General features: G+C 39.6%; 1 protein-coding gene across 3 annotated transcripts in view; it reads right to left on the bottom strand.

Moving 5' to 3' along the window:
- The window catches only part of shroom1 (shroom family member 1), a 32009-nt gene extending 18058 nt beyond the window's left edge, over nt 1–13951 (bottom strand). For all 3 annotated transcript variants that reach the window (XM_005452565.3, XM_005452568.3, XM_005452567.3), the window contains exon 1: nt 13716–13951. The gene's annotated coding sequence lies outside the window, so the exon portion shown is untranslated. The remainder of the gene's footprint in view (nt 1–13715) is intronic.
- Between the last annotated feature and the right edge of the window lie 2646 nt (nt 13952–16597).

Here is a 16597-nt window from a genome sequence, read left to right as displayed (position 1 = left end):
TCAAAATCCAGATGTAAAAAGATAGTAAACAGCCTATTACAAATATATCTCAATATACTGAATGTTGGCGAGTGGCCTGATAAGATAATCTGATCATTTACATAAAGACTTTATTAGATGTGCTATACTACTACCAGGTCGGACCACCTTTTTTCTTCAGAATCGCCTTAAGTCTTCATGGCACAGATTCAAAAAGGTGGCAGAAACATTCTGCAGAGATTTTGCTCCATATTGACATGACAGCATCACACTCCAGATGTGTCGACTGCACATCCATGAGGCCAATTTAAAAATTATGACCCTACCTTCATCACAGTTAAGCAGACGACAATCTTTGTTTGGGCATGCCACTTTGAATATGTTGGAATTAATTTCTACAATATTCAGAAGATATTCAGAATATTCAGAAGACACTACTGCAGGGCAGCAGATAAAAAGCGATTGTAAATGCGTGATTCCATCAACAACAAGGGAGCCATGGCGACAGCAAGTGAGAAAGAGGAGACTGGTCCCTACAGGAAGCTGAGACAAACACCACAAAAAAGCACAATAACAAATGACCCACTTCCTGGTTAGAGGTGGGGAAAGTCTCAATGACTCCTTCATTACAGAAAAATGTTATCTTTAAAGAAAAAAGTTGTCTATTCTTCTTGGGTCCTGAGTGTCGGCCCTCACAGCTCAGCCCTGATCTCTCAGCTGTCACTGAAGACACTGTTAGCAGTCTAAACAGGGAGGATAATGTGCTCCATTTGATCTTCATCCAGCTCAGCTCTGTCTTTTCTTTAAGCACTACGTGTTGCTCAACTCATCAAGCAGGGTACCATTTAGTTTATTTTTACTATTATTAATTATGCATTATTTATTAAGTTCTATCTATAAAGTGTAGAAAAACAGGGAAAAAAAGACTCACAGTTTCCCTTCAGCTTTGTTTTCTCCATCCCAAAATCAAACACAAACACTCACATCTGACATTCGAGAGTCACAGTGCTAATACATACACCACAGTTATTATTAAGACATGCATGCTTCTATCTTCGGTATACGATATGCACACATATATTGACACGATCACATATACTGATATATATACTAAACAGCTTTAAATTGAGTATCGAAAACCCAGAAACGCTGTAGCCATGTTTTACTGACCACTTTCACATCTTCAGCTGACATTCTCTACCAGTGAGCTCAGTGTCGCCTGGTGGCAGTGACCATCTCTGCCGTGTTACATAATGAGCTGTGGTCTGACTATAGACACATAACAAACACTGGAAATCACACATGGTGGCATTGCTGCTGGGGCTACAACACCACGTGACTTCACCATGAGGACGTGAATTCACAGAGGTGGAGACTTCCTGGAGAGAAAGTGACTTTACAGAGCATGTATTGTTCTTGTAAGACCAATCCCTATTCTTACACTATCAATGTCATGGACAAGGTATGAACGCCAACTTCAAACCAAAAAGAGCATATAAGAATATATGCCAATATAAGAGTAAATACTATCTTCAGGAAAGACCACGTGAGGACATGTGTTACTAATGAACAACATAAAAGAAGTAAACAAGAAAACAAGAACTAAAAGTAATCACAGAGAGAGTGCAGAGGACTTGGAAATCCTTATGCAAGATGCTATGCATCTGCACCTAGACAGTATATAATACACTACTCATAAAATGCATTGATGCTGGTAAACCCAGGGTAAAGCTGTTAATGGGCTTCTCTATAGCACAAAGGCTACATGATATGACCTGGTTCTCAGGTTTTTCAAAAGCAGCTGCAGTCTGCCTCTCTCTGAGGGTTTACAATGGAAATCAGTGTAACCCCAGTTTCCTGGTCTTTATTAAGAAGCTAATTAACTCTGATTTTAAAGCATGGAGCTTACAGTTAATTTAGGTTTGTATTCCTGAAGTAATCCTTACTGCAGAACATGTCAGATGTAGCAGCAGCCTCAGCCTAACTCGCATATCTGCTTCTATAATTAAACTTTAAAAGATTGAGCATTAGAAATACTACTTATTTCATATAGTTATTAATAAGGGTAAGTGCAGATGTTCTTCTGTAGAATGGACTCGGGCAAAAACCCTGATTATGAAATCTAATCTCTAACACGTTGTGCTCAAGTCATCATGATGTCAGCAAAATGTCTCATCAGCTACCAGCTGGGCTACCTTTAAATGACTTCAAGTGAACTACCATGATTACCTTAAAGTTAAATCCAGTGCTATGGTTTACAACGAAATACTGGTCATTCCCATGAGTCTCAGCTTTACTACGTGTGTGTAGTGCCAATTAGCAAACGTAAGTAGATTCTTTTCTTATAGCTGACTTTACACTCATGACAGTATTGATCAGCGGGGCAAACACCTGACCCTTTATGGTGACATGGCACTTAGTGCGTTATCGCAGGCTGATTGGCTGGATTGGGAGCTTGGCAGAAGCACAAGGAAAAGAATGTGCTTGATAAGCAGCGAGAACATGTACTGCAGGTAAAAGCAAACAGGCTGCTATAATCATTACACAAAACCCCACTGGTCTTGTCAAATTTTACTTGTCGTTTCTTTTAGATCACATCCCGACCTCAGGCCACTCTGAGAATTCAGTTATCAGTGATGTTAATGGTTAGTTCGCAATGGCGTCTCCTGTGCTCTAGTGTCCACTGGATGAAATTCTCAATTTCTACACGGTTCTTACAAAAGTTGTTAATTAAACTGCTGTATCTAAATATTACTCATACTATTAAACTGGCAGTGAGCTCACCTGTCACCTGTTGGCCTGTGTAGATAGTATGTGAACATCTGATAAGAGACAGCCTGCGGGACACTTCCTGGTCGAATACAAAAGTGAATAAGGGAAGATCACAGAACTGTGAGCCCTCAGCAAAGCAATGAGGTCACTATTTGATTTAAAAGATAAGTTTAGACCATCTATGTCTGGCATACTCTGAGACAAACACGTTGAGAAGGGACTGCCCTTTTTTCCTATCCACTGTGCTCAGCGCGGCTTAATTTCAATTTGCAATCCAAAGGTTCTCATGACACCTCCAGACAGGAAAAACAGGCCTATCGTGAAGCTTTGTTATATCATAAGGACAAAGTTTTAGTTTCAATACCGATTACATAATGACGTTAAATATTTAATCCTCTACTGAGGGAATATGCATGGGCAGAAGTGCCAGGTTAACAATGTGCCAATGGCGAATATTTGCAAAGATGCCTAAGCACCAATTATGAGTGTTAGCGCTGAGACCAAGCACACTTTAGATTTAGTTATTTGATTAATCAGAATTTACCAACCCTTCTTCTAAGAACCACGTCAGCCATTTAGTAGCAACACAGGGACGTACTATGGGTCTAGCCTCAGGTTTATAAGGTTTGTTACTGCAGTCATGGAAAATCCCAAATCTCATCCCCATCCATCTTCTGCCACACAGATCGTAAATTTTCACATCAACACACTATCCTATTACCTTTGAGACACTCCAAGGACATAAGTAGAAATGGGCGTTTTCCCCTCTCATAATTGTTCAACCTCCTGGAGTGGCTAAAGTCAGGTTACAGTACTAAATGACCACTCCAAGACAACAGCATTCCTGGTCTGGCCTTAGTGCTCCCTTGTACCCATATAATGTGAGGCAATTGTCAGCAGTGAATGGACAGTCGTAGAACACAGAAAGTAACAGAAGCATTTCAGAGACCGGTTTTGAGGGAAAACCTGCATTCCAGACTCTAACAGTAAATACACTCCCTCATTGCTCAGATCCAGGCATCAAGGAAGGGCACTGCACACTACTGCACACCTACAAAGGTTTTTGCTCACTCACTAACTCGAGTTTGGAAGATTGTCAATTGTCAATCAAACACACCAAAACAAGAACTGTTCCCACGAGTTGTTGTAACAGCAGTTTCTCAAGTAATAAATATTTACCACGTTTCCCCATTCACTTCTATTGAAGCTTGTCCAGCTGACAAATATAAATGTGGGTTTCCTGCTCGGGTCACATTTTTTTTACTACGCCGCGATCTCACAAAAAAAAAGGAAAGAAAAAAATCGCTGTACACATGTTATATAAAGATAATGGCTGTGCTGTGATTTTGGCTAAATGGACAAGTGAAATGATCGCTCAGGGAGAAAGTAAAAAAAAAAACAGGATGCTTGTAATTTTCTTCTTTCACACACTTATTTTGGGTGTTGCAGCTTTCAAAATTGTACAAAGGAAAAGAGAGAGGCGTGCCTGGGGTGAGAAAGGCCTTTGATAGCTTTTTTTTCTAAAGCGCTATGAAAAGTCACTAAGTTGGTAACTATGATATGAAGTAAAGAAGAACGATCGTGGCTTCATGCCACAGTGATGAGAGCAAGGCATAAGAGTTAAGACTGCATGTATCTCCACATGTATAAAAAAACAAGGAAAAAAAGAAGAAGATACCCGCAAATCCCGAAACTTCCATCCATGCACTGATGCAAAGAACGAACCTCAATATTCAAATATTCAGCTACAGCCCTAGTGTGGTTACCTAACAGGCTCCACCCAACCTGTCGGTCCATTAGACCTGCATCCAGTCACAGGCACAAAAAATAATAATATTTAACCAATAAACTCTGCCAGTAGAATAACATGTTTTTGTCCTGCTTTTGTTGAATTCCTTTAAACAAAGAGCACATAAATGCAGAGTCACTGCAGTCAGTGGCAAAAGCTTACTGACAACAGGAGTCATTCACGCATGGAGCTTTTGCTGCTGGGCATGTCAGTGACATTAAGTCTGGAAAGGAAGGAGACAAAGCAGAAAACAAACATGAGGATAAAAAAGGAAAACGTATAAGAAACTGTTTGATCACTATCTAAAGTGGCATGATGAAAGTAGCAGACATGCCTCTAATCTCCCTCTTTTTACCTGGCACTATGCTTTTAGAAGCATGAAAAGGACAGTCCAGATACAGAGCAGCAGCTTCATCAAGGACAACAAGGGAAAATTTGCTCAGTGTTGCATTAGGAGATTTGAATTGCAAAACAACCGGGAAGGCAGATAGAGGCAGTCTGTGAGGGCAAACAGTAAATATGCACTTCTCCCTCTGCCTCCAACTTGACACTGAAATCAACAACAGATCTGATCCAAAGCATATTTTTGAGTAAGGAGATTCGGATGTTTAATCTAGAGTCCACTTGGCCACTGTGACCTCCCCGCTCAGTTTAACACCCTCCAAATGGCAGATGAAATCGAGCAAATTAAATTGGCCAGCATTCTCCGCATTTTTGTTTTCGCTCAATGAGTGCAAATTATCAGGATTACCCACCCTGATAGACCAACCGGATTAAGCCAAGGAGAGGTGAAGGCCCCTTACCAGAGCCTGACTAACGGGTAGAGCTGCAAGCAGTAACTCAGTCAATTAATCAGGTAGTTAAACAGAAAAATTGATAACTTATTCTTTTCATAATCACTTGTTTTAATCCCTTTAATCTACTATTCCTTTAATTTCTATAATTTGTTAGCCTTGGCATCCCAGGCTCTAATGTCACTCAGTCTCTTTCTTCTTTATTTACACTCATGTCTCCTACTCATTCCTCTTAAAATGTAAAACAAGTGAGGGTTTCCAGCAGATTTCCTTTTGAGAAGGATGCATTTCATCTGCTCTAGTAATTGAGTGAATAAAGTGCCTGGAACATAAACATGACTGGAAACCACCTCACTGTTTGACAGTTACTTGTCAGAAACCATCTGGTGTCTGACTTTAAATTCCTGTTTATCTAAAGAAGTACTTTTGTGCATAAACATTGCAGGTATAGAGAAACCAAGATTAGAGCAATTTAGCCACCACACTAAATAAACTTTCTGCTTCCTAAAATACTAACTTGCTAACTGAAAATGCCTAAAAGCACACAAAACAAACAAGTGGTTTGATCACATCTCTCAAGGTAGTTGATTTTGCAAAACCAGTCATTGCTGAACTTATAAGCTGATTCCCAAAACTCATAAAACATCCTCACTGGAGAAATAACGTGGACTAACTAAAGATTTACTCAATCTGTAACAGAAAGAACAGAAACTAAAACGCTCAAGCTGACCCATGATCAGATGGTACTACACTTTATTGCAACAGATCTAGCAAGCCGTAAGTTGACCTCCTCACCCCTGCTAATCACTCTTTCCACTCTACACGCACACAAAGTACATCTAATCTAGTGGGCAGCTTAATGACAGATTTTTGTTTTAATTCTTAATTCCCAGCTTTAAGCATGCTCCACATATTTTTTCATGACCACATAGTGAACAAACCAGTACCAAACACTTCCAGTGATACCTACTTCCTCAGTTTTGATGCATAACTGAAGTAGATCATTTATCTTTTTGAAATGACTGCAGTGACAGTTTCCCTCAGTACAACACATACAGTATAGAATATCACGCCACCACTCAGTTGGTGTGTAGGCTGAAGAAGAAGAAGACGAAATCTCCTGTAGACCCCTGTCCTCAGGAGGCTGTGAGTTCTCTTTGTGTAACAAGGCCCAGCACGAGGCATTTCCTCCTTCTGCCTGGGGACTCTCCACACCAGGAGAACGTTGACTGACCCTGAAGCCTGTGTGTTTTGTCGCCAACTATGGCACTCAACTCTGAAACCTGAAAGACAGGTGACGTTTGTGGAGAAAGATGGCTGCCGCATAGCCTGACCTCCGAGTCTACCAGTTTTGTGTGAGTCAAAAGGCAAGGAGTGCCTGCTTGATGTTCCCGCAACTAGCTGGGTTGACCGCATGTTCGATAAAACATCTGTGAACCTTGTTCCTCTCCTTCCAGGAACCATTTCATTTTCCACTTTACTTGTCAGAGACCATGTCCAAACAAACAAAACATTAATCTCCTAAGAGAGGAGGTGCATTGTGCTAGATTTAGCTGCTAGCTAATTTCCATCTGCAGTCCCTGGGCATTTCAAATAACAAATAAAAATATAGAGAAACACATCTACAGTTAGCAAATTATATCAATACAAATGTAGCTGATAAGTCTATACAATAATCCAAGCGTCTCGGCTAAAATTTTAAACCACATGGTACCACAGTATCCATCTGAAGTTATAGTCACAGCACTTTGCTTACTAGCCCCAGATAGACAGCTGGTATAAAGCCCACTTTCCCATCATAATGCAATCACAAGCAAAGAATTTTTTCCCTCAACAGGCTGATAAGTCTCTCAAACTAAGTAATCTTGGCTAAGCGCTTTTGCTCTGAGAAGTTTTCTTTATGCTGCAGAGAACTATATAATGAAAAAGAAACAACTAAAAGCAGAGTTATTATTTTATCTGGAGTACAGTAGTTCTTTGTTGCGACATGAACTGAGTTTTCTGCATTCGTCCCACCTTTGCCTAAGTAGTTTCACTGACAGAGCACATGACAAAGGTGTATCAAAAGAACAAATGTGTGTCTAATGTCCTGATAATTACAGAGTGCCACCCACACCTCTGCATACGCCTCCCATTATACCAACGCCTCTGCCAAGGTGAAATACTTGGTATTAACTTCTAATTATCCTGCTTTTGAAACACATACAGTAACCTAATAGTGCTGATTATCATGCTCAGGAGTCAAGCGATTCCTAATCTCTATAGTGTTTCTCAGCACCAAGTTTACCACCGTGGTTAATTTTAGGGGTACTGATTACAATGGGCTCATGTTGCTAGTGGCAGTGCAGGTTTCCTACCTCAAAGTGGGGGATGAAAAAGGGGGTAAAGAGAAGGAGGAGGACGGTGTTTTAAGACTTTAAAACAAATCACACAGAGATTAAACTTCACTAGAAAACAGTGCGACTCAATTTGGACTTTGTAACCTGGTACAGAAAAATAGAGTGATGTAGAAACACTGAAGTGACTACAGGGGTGAACATTAATGTCTTCTCTAAAAAAAAAAAGCTATTCAAGATGGAAAAATACTTAAAACAGTATTTTTTCACAATGCTGTTATATATACTATTACATACTGACTATATGTCTTGGTTGCGTTTTTTTAATATTTGTCTTGTGGCTTGGCCTGTTCTAGTCGGATGGCAGATTAATAATCTGAAAGGTCCAAAGGAATAAGACAGATTGCATGTAATGTTAAACAGGACCATTTCTGGCAGAGAAAAATCAAAAAGAAATCTGTCTTAAATTACCTCAGAAGGGCAGCTCACGATTATATTCATTTTTCCTTTAATCGTGAGTATTTTAAACATAAAAAAAAAGATATTCATTTCACACTGGTATGAAACAGAGAACAGCAATAAATTTTGTCATCAGAGAGGCTTATTTTTGCATGACAAATGACTGAAATCATAATTCTATTGCAGAATGTCAACTAAACAATCCACTGTACAATCACTTTAGCCCACACTAATTTATCATTTTGATGTGTGCAACGTGCTGAAGCTATGTCAGCACTGACTGGACAACCACACACAAAAAAAAGACATCAAGCGGTTAGTTCCAGCCATGTTGGACAGCTGTAAAGGCCTCTTTTATTAGTCAATATCACAGCCACATTAATGTGTCCCTGGCCAGCTCAGGTCTCACTGACAACCCCTCACCCACACCTTTTCATCAGGGGCTATGAAACCTGAGAGGACCCTAAAGCAGACCTGCAGGCACGGCACAGACCCAAGCACACACCCCACAGACTGTGCGCCTTCCTGCCTTTTACTGAATTCACCGCTGTGAAAACCACAGTGAAAAAAGCAATAGCATAATCCCCAGTGTGATTCATTAGAGATTTTACAACTTTAAAGTAATAATCCGTGATCAGTGTGCAGCATTTAAGTCCAGCGCTGTGCTGGATTTGGATTTGTCCTGATGGATTTCCTGCATGTGTTGTTCTTGACAAATAACGCAATGCATTATTTTCTCTATTTCTGCAGAATTTAAACTGGTGAGCTCAAATATTTACAGAACAATCTGCTTTCATATGATGCAGAAAGAAACAAAAATTGCATATTTAATCACATGTAAATCTTAAGTTATTTCAAAAAGAGTGGAATGTGTAGGGCACTGAATTTGTTGTTTGATAAGCAACAAGAAATCAATAAGATAAGAAAAAGATATGGTATAGAAAAGATATATTTTTACAGTCCAGGTTCTCCGGGGATATACTTTCGAAAAGGCAATAACACGATGTCTTATAATTAAAAGTACCCAGTGATGTTTTTGCCCTTGTGTGTCATCATGTCAGCACTTTTTTAGTGTTTATTTGTCTCATGTATACTAACAATGATGCACATTCATCCAGTGTCCAATATATCACCAGGTTCATTGTTTTCATTTTAAAAAAAATGCAGCAATGATCCAGAGACAGAGAGGAAGAAATCTGCAACACAACTTTGAAACAACAAAAAATGCCCCTTTATTTTGTTTTTGTAAAAGACAACCCCACAGGGCACCTGTAAATACTTTGTGAGTGTAAAAGACCTTTATCTAATGTGCTGCTGCAATTCTATCTACACAGCTCCTAAAAAAAGCAGAAAAAAAAGATTCAGGATGTATTTTTAAAGGCTGCCCATACAAGTAGGTTACTCACATGTTTTACCACACACATGCACAATGCACTCATGACATATGACACTACCACATAACAATGAGGGGCTTATAAGTCCAAACAATAGAGCAGGAGTGGTCCTGTAAGAGCACCAGAGTAGGAAGGCACACACATAACCGTACACACTTTTCAGCTTCCCCAAAGGGGGGTCTCGCCCTAGCCAGTAATAACCCCTGGCAGCCATTTTTCTTCTTCATGTCTGTCCATTATGTAGGACTTTAAGGGGTTTTCTGCTCCTCTGACAAAAGAAGGAGGATCTGACCATAGCTCACAACTACAGACAAGTGAGTTGTCAAAGCCATTGTAAATAAGCCCGTCACTGCCTGCAGAATAGAGCCCTGTAGTAACAGACAGGAAACAAGGAGGGGGAAAAAAGCAAGCAAAAAGAGCTGAAAAGGTTCCATCTGTTTAAGTCTGGTGGATGGTGTTCGGGACAGCGTTGCCTGTTTCTCAAACACAGAGCATGAAGGACCCCCTCAAATGTCTGGAACGCCATTCATGCATGAGGAGAGAGAAGATGACGTTCAAAGTGAAGGGCGCTCAGAGGATCTTCATCTTTATGTATGAATGCATATAGACAGTGATGATTTAAAATAAAGACTTACATGTGATCAGCCATCATTTTTGCCATTGTTATATCCTTTATACAAAAAAAATTATTCAATACAAAACAAGGAGAAAGGGTATCCAAAACTATGACGTATATGATGATGAAGAGTCCTTAAGTTTCCTCATATTGCCCAACATCACAGAAACCATCTGAAGGCAAAAGGACACTTTCACCTAAGCGTCTATCATATAATTACATGCTTTAAAAAAAAAAAAGTCAACATCAGTTATGCATTAACCTTGGTATCTGAATGTTCCATTTTCAGCTCGTCTGGTGCAACTTAATAACAACACCTTCAGACTTCCCTTGTTTAGTTTATTACTCATTACTCATGTAGGGCAATTTGGGCTTGAGTACGCCCTCAAGCAGGTTTTTCTCTTCCTCCCGTGTGCTCTTACTTTAGGTAACTATAAAAGAAAAATCAAATGATCTGCCATGATTTCCTCATCAGGACCTCACTGAAAGTCACTGCAGTGCAAGTGAGCATATCTGAATACGTATACAAAACACGGAGGCACGCTAAAATTCTCCTCAATCATCACACCGACCTTCCCAAGGGCACGACTTTCAACAGCCTTACAAACTGGACCACTAAACATTATAACGCCTAACATCAGCTCTAACTAGGGTTTAATTAATATGTTACAGTATCAACACGACAATGTGCCCACGCTTTAAGAAAGACTAACCTCTTTCTGGATGATATAAGGTCAGATATAAAGTCTGGGTAATAAAGTCAGACTTTAGTGGTCCAGTTTGTACGGTTATAAAGTCTGACTTTATTACCCCTAAAATCTTGATAACATTGTGTCTGAGGACTTTGGTCACAAAACATATTTTTGCTTTTACCTCAAACAAACACATTCTCATTCATTTTATTTCTAAAATGAATGACGCACTACTTTTATACTTGGTCACTACGTGCCAGACGTGGACGGCTACAATTTGAGATACTGCACAGATTACACTTTTCCCAAATCTTTCCTTCTGTGATAAACAAATCCTTCTATACGGGGTGAAAGCAGCCACCCTGGAATTGTCAAATAATTGGTACCAGTTTGCGTTATTGTGATCACAAAGACATGGATGTTGAAATGGAAACTAAAGAAACCACCGGGCCACCTCAGCTTACCAAAACATGTCATGAAACACACTTGTTAAGGATCAAATTCTCCCTGAGAGAAAACGTGAATTCGTTCGATATGGCACATTTATCTATTTTGACAAATCAAACACACATTTTATCTGCAGTATTACCTGTGACATACTTCCAATAAAATCTCAGGTTACTTTATTTCTCGCAAAAAATATGGTGATATTTAAGTTCCTCCTGACCAAAAAAATCACTGCTTACTATGCTCTCAAACTTCTTTCTTATAGCTGATTACAGCATGCCTGCGTCAATCCTTGCATCAAAAGACACCAGTGAACCTAACACCTAATTCTATGACTCATTCATGATATCACTTTTTTCTTTCACAACGGTATACATTTATCTTCCCGGAACCAACAATGCCATTCACACATCAGTCTCACAGCGTTCAGGTTCAAAGCAAAAGGTATATTACATCAAGCCTGCACTTGATGTAATATATGTAAACAATCGACTTAAGGCTAACAGAAACTAACAGGCTTCTCACTGATTTACAACTTAGACACCTTCCTGTTACATCTTATGCCATTATTTCACTATGATGCCTCGTGCAAAGTTCAAAGTGAGGCTGATAATGGTTTAATTACCACACTGTTAAGTAATGTGTTAAAGATTTCTGTTGCTTTCAGCTGCTTTGTCTCTGAAATTTAATGAGATTTTCTGTGTAATCCCATTTCATCTGGATCAACCACAAAAACCTCCGTTTCTACAGAAATAATCTGAAACCTATGTGAACTATAGCTTCACGCCCACAGCCAGGCCAGTCGCTTCAACCTCGCAGTGGTTGGTTGTATAAAAGGTCACAAAAAGAATTTAAACATCCAAAACTACATACGTTCAGCTGCAGTGTGAGTAATTTTCCACCGCTCGAGGAAAAAAAAGAAACATAAAAACGACCATCCCCTACAGGTCGAACAAAAACACACCACATGCAGGATTGAATTCCTACAACATTACATACTTTACTACAGGTTTGTTTTTTTTCTTGTCTTTTTGTTTCCCCTAAAGAAAAAGACAGAGAGAGAGAGGGAGAGAGAGGGGGGGGGGAGACTGAGATCAGGTTTCAACACCCAATCTAAGTTTACATTTACACCCCATGGCTTTGTGACCCTACTCTCATTTATAAAGCTGCCCTTCTGCTATTTGCTTCCATCTTTGGTTTCCGGCTTTCTTTCTTCTTTATACTTCCTGCAAACAACACTTACTCAGGCTACAGTCCAAGCCGCCACCTGTACGCAACCATTACCAAATATTTGTATTGCCACATGCTAGCATGCCGTGGCTGCAGATTGGGATCAACAGGTGTTTATCCAAGCACCTCTGGGCTAAGTCCCTCATCTCTCTGCATGCATTACGCCTACATAATTATACCCAAATATCTGAGTGCGTGCTGCTGTCAGGTCAGGCTCTGTAGATGTAGCTGGGGTTGAGCCAGGTCAGCAGCCCCGAGCATGGCATCCTCCAGCAGTGGCAACAACAGCACACAGAGAGGCCAGTGTGCTCCCACCATCTGACCAACCTCACAGCCTAAGTGCTTCAGTTTCAGCTCCAACACAAAACACCAGTGTCTAGTTTCCCTTTAAATAAAACATAGTCCACTCATTAGCTAAAACCCCCACCCCCACCCCTCCCTCCTTGTGCATAATTGAGCGCTAGGTATCAATTTAAGGCAATGAGGTGAGGTTAGAGCAGGACAGTATTATGTTTTTTTTTTTGTTGTTTTGATTTGTTTCAAACAACAACCAAAGCATGAGTAAGTAAGGTACAACACAGCAATTAAATGTGGTGATAACAGTAGTTAGGGTTTGGGTTTGTTTCTTTCCAGTCCTCAGTATCTATTACACGCTTATCAGTCAGCTGTCAACTCAGATATTGCTTATTATCTCCCACTGTTACCTAACATTCATGAACAGTAATAATAATGTCTATTAATAAGAAGCTGCTAACATTAACGCATATAAAACCTCGTCATATTACAAACTAAGGAAAACTATGGCATTTTAAAGGTTAAGGGTATAGATTAAGGATTACATCTAATTTACACACACACATACATATATAATACATTTATTAAGTATTACAAAATAAATAAGTAGCGATATAAGCAGCCTAGATGGGCTTTGCTAAATACCACCAGATCCTACTATTAACCTCACCTCCCAGTAATAAAACTGAACTGAGACCAGTTGCTTATTCGTGGACACTTTAACTTCCCACAGACACGAAAAACAACTTATACAACATAAACAAGAGGTCTGACTGAAAGGTGTCACTGTCATACAGGTATTCTGCGAACATTTCCACTAATAAACCAACAGGTTGACAGCTGACAAACGAAACTGAGCAGGCACGGCGATACTGGATGCACCTGCTGCCACCCTAAACTACCCTCAACGTACCTGCCGATTCCCGCTTCCTTCGCGGTTCTCAAACTGTAGCTTTACTCCTGGTTTGTTGTCTTCAGTGAGTTTCCTCTTCGTTTATCAGTGATAGCTACACAAACTAACTAACTAACAAGGACGGCTCACTTGCACACGGTTAGCTGGCATGTCTCGCAACCTCTGGTAATGAGCTTTCCTTTTCCTCCGTCCGCACTCAGCTTACCTTGTTCCCTGGAGAGAGAAGCGGATGAAAGGTAACGGAGGACCAAGGTGGCCAATTAGACGTGGTGGGAGGCGGGCGAGGTGGGAATGCACGATATCTTATTGGTCAGAACACATTAATGGCGGAACAGTGGAAAAGTGAATTTCCCTGTATTGTTTTCATTTTTAAAAAAAAGAAAGAAAGAAAAAGAGGCACAAGCTGGAAGCAAACTGAAGCTAAAACGCAATAAAAACTCAATAAAATTATCTGTAAAAAGCGGCAAATGTTTAAAAAGTTGCCTACATAATAATAATAAAATGTGGCAAGTAGCCTTTACAAAGAGTTAATGTTCTCAGGCCAGAGCAATGTGGATTGAAAGGAGCTAATCATTTCTAAGAGGCTCTGCCATGCAAAGCTATATAAACTACTTTTGTTTCATGCACAGAAAGATTAACTAGACATCTTTTTTTAATCTTACTGAAAGACATGAATAACTGAGGCCAAACAATTTGGGTGGTTTGGGATGTCATGAGCTCACTGTGAAAATATTCAGGGAAAGTCAGGTTACTCTGATGTCGTTTGTTACTAACTCACAAACACTGTGTGATCTCAGATCGCATAAGTTACTATAAGCTCCATAAAGGCATATTCATGGACATGTAAACGTATATTTAGTTCATGGACCACATGCAGTATAATTTCATTCTATAAACTATCTTCAAGCTCACTCAATAGTCAATATTTCTTCCTTAAACTCTACTTTGTTCTGTCTGTACCTTTAAACTCTCTGATCCAAGATTAAATGAAGCACTTAGGGTGTCTCTTTTTAGTTATCCATCACCTCTGTGCATGTCACATGGTCTGACTAACAATCAACTGAAGTGGCAATCCACTGATAACATGGGGGGGAAAGGACAGGATAACAGCAATGACAATAGCAACTAATGGCCACTTGGTGGCAATTCATTCACTGTGGAATGAAGCCTAGGCTTTGTCCTGGGTCAGCAGCCATCTATGGTGTACACATCACTACATGGGGTTGATAAAATAATGTCACACTGTGCAAAAAGAGACTTGAGCTGGATAATTCAAATACAGCTTCATATGTGGTTCACCACACTCTGATTACACACCACGACGGTTCATTATCACTGCTTAATGCAAAGTATTTTCACTAGATGTGGGAGTCACCAGACACCCCACAAAATATGACCAGAATACTTCACTCACAATATGATATTACTGTGATTTTTTTACATTTTCCAATATGCTGAGTGTTGCAATAACATATACTGCTATTTATAACTTTTTTCAACTGCAAGTTATGTCCTCAAAGTTAAACTATATCCAATAAGCTCAAGTTATCTCACGTCGGGTATGTTTGTTTTCCGGCAGAGTGAGATTGTCAAGCATACCAGCACTGAGTCGAATCTCCTTGAGTTGTGCTAATTGACAAAGACTTATCCAGACTGATGGCAACATGTTGCCAATCTGCCTGCATTTGTAAATTACACAGGAGTTACTTCAAACTGCAAGTGTTTGCAGAAAGGTTTCCTCCTATCAAGAGAGATGAGTACTTTTACTTTTTAATGTATATTTTGACTCCAGGACCTAACTTGTGTATTTGTATTTATTTAGGGTGTTTTATCTTTTTCATTCTAGCAAAAGATTTGCCATTCTGACATTGAGTTTGGAAACAACAACAAACAATAATTGCAAGAGTTCATTATCCTTTATTACCACACACAAATTTTGTAGACTGTGTTTCTTGAGATTGCACGAGGAAGATTACTTCATTTCTAAATATGCAAAATGAAGTGTTTTAAGGGGGAAAATACTTCAGTCTAGATGGGTGTCAGTCCCATTTTAGTTTGAAGGGCCACATACAGTATCATTTGATCTCATGTAGCTCATGCCACTAAAAACCACTGCATAATTACGTTTCCAAAATGTTCCTTTCCTGTGTAAAGAAGCACACGGATATTCTAAAAACATTGCATTTAGTGAATCATCCAGACTTTTCACAAACAGACTGAGATGTCTGGAAAAAATAGAAGCAATTTCAACAATGGTCTCAGTTTTTCCACATTCAGTCAGCGTGTCATCACAGAGAAATGCGTCTGCAGGGCCCCTCGGCTTATAAATATTACTTCAGTGCGGGATAGCAAGGCCATGGGTATCATGGACATCAGCAAGAAGGCTGTTAAATTGACAGTAACTCAGACATTTGGCTTCGACTAAATTGACAGCTCTGATCACCACCTTTATGATGTGCTTGATTTTTTGCAACATGATGGGTTCCTGGTGAAAACGTCAAAAAGTCCACTAAAATAAGCCCTCATTCCCTGCAAAAATGGACCCTTTAGAGAAGGCAGTTCTGTTTTGTGACTGTTTTAACCGATATGCTCACTTCATTAAGTACACCTGTTCAACTGCTTGCTGACCTGGCAACAGCGTGTGGTCCAGGAGGACCTGCCAAGGTTCAAATGGAGCATCAGAAAAGGAAAGAAAGTTGATTTATTTTAGGGACTTTGAACAGAGCATGGTTGTTGATGCCAGATGAATTAAGAGTTCCGAAGGCAAAAATTAAAGAAGAATTTATAAATTGTTAAGACACAAAACACGTCAGTTGCTACAAACTACATCAAGTAGAAAATCTAAAGCTGATGGAAAAAGAAAGAAAAGAAACAGCACTCTA

This window comes from Oreochromis niloticus, linkage group LG10 (genome assembly GCF_001858045.2).
Source record: "Oreochromis niloticus isolate F11D_XX linkage group LG10, O_niloticus_UMD_NMBU, whole genome shotgun sequence".
In the NCBI taxonomy this organism is placed as follows: Eukaryota; Metazoa; Chordata; class Actinopteri; order Cichliformes; family Cichlidae; genus Oreochromis; species Oreochromis niloticus.
This window is presented reverse-complemented; position numbering and strand designations above follow the sequence as displayed.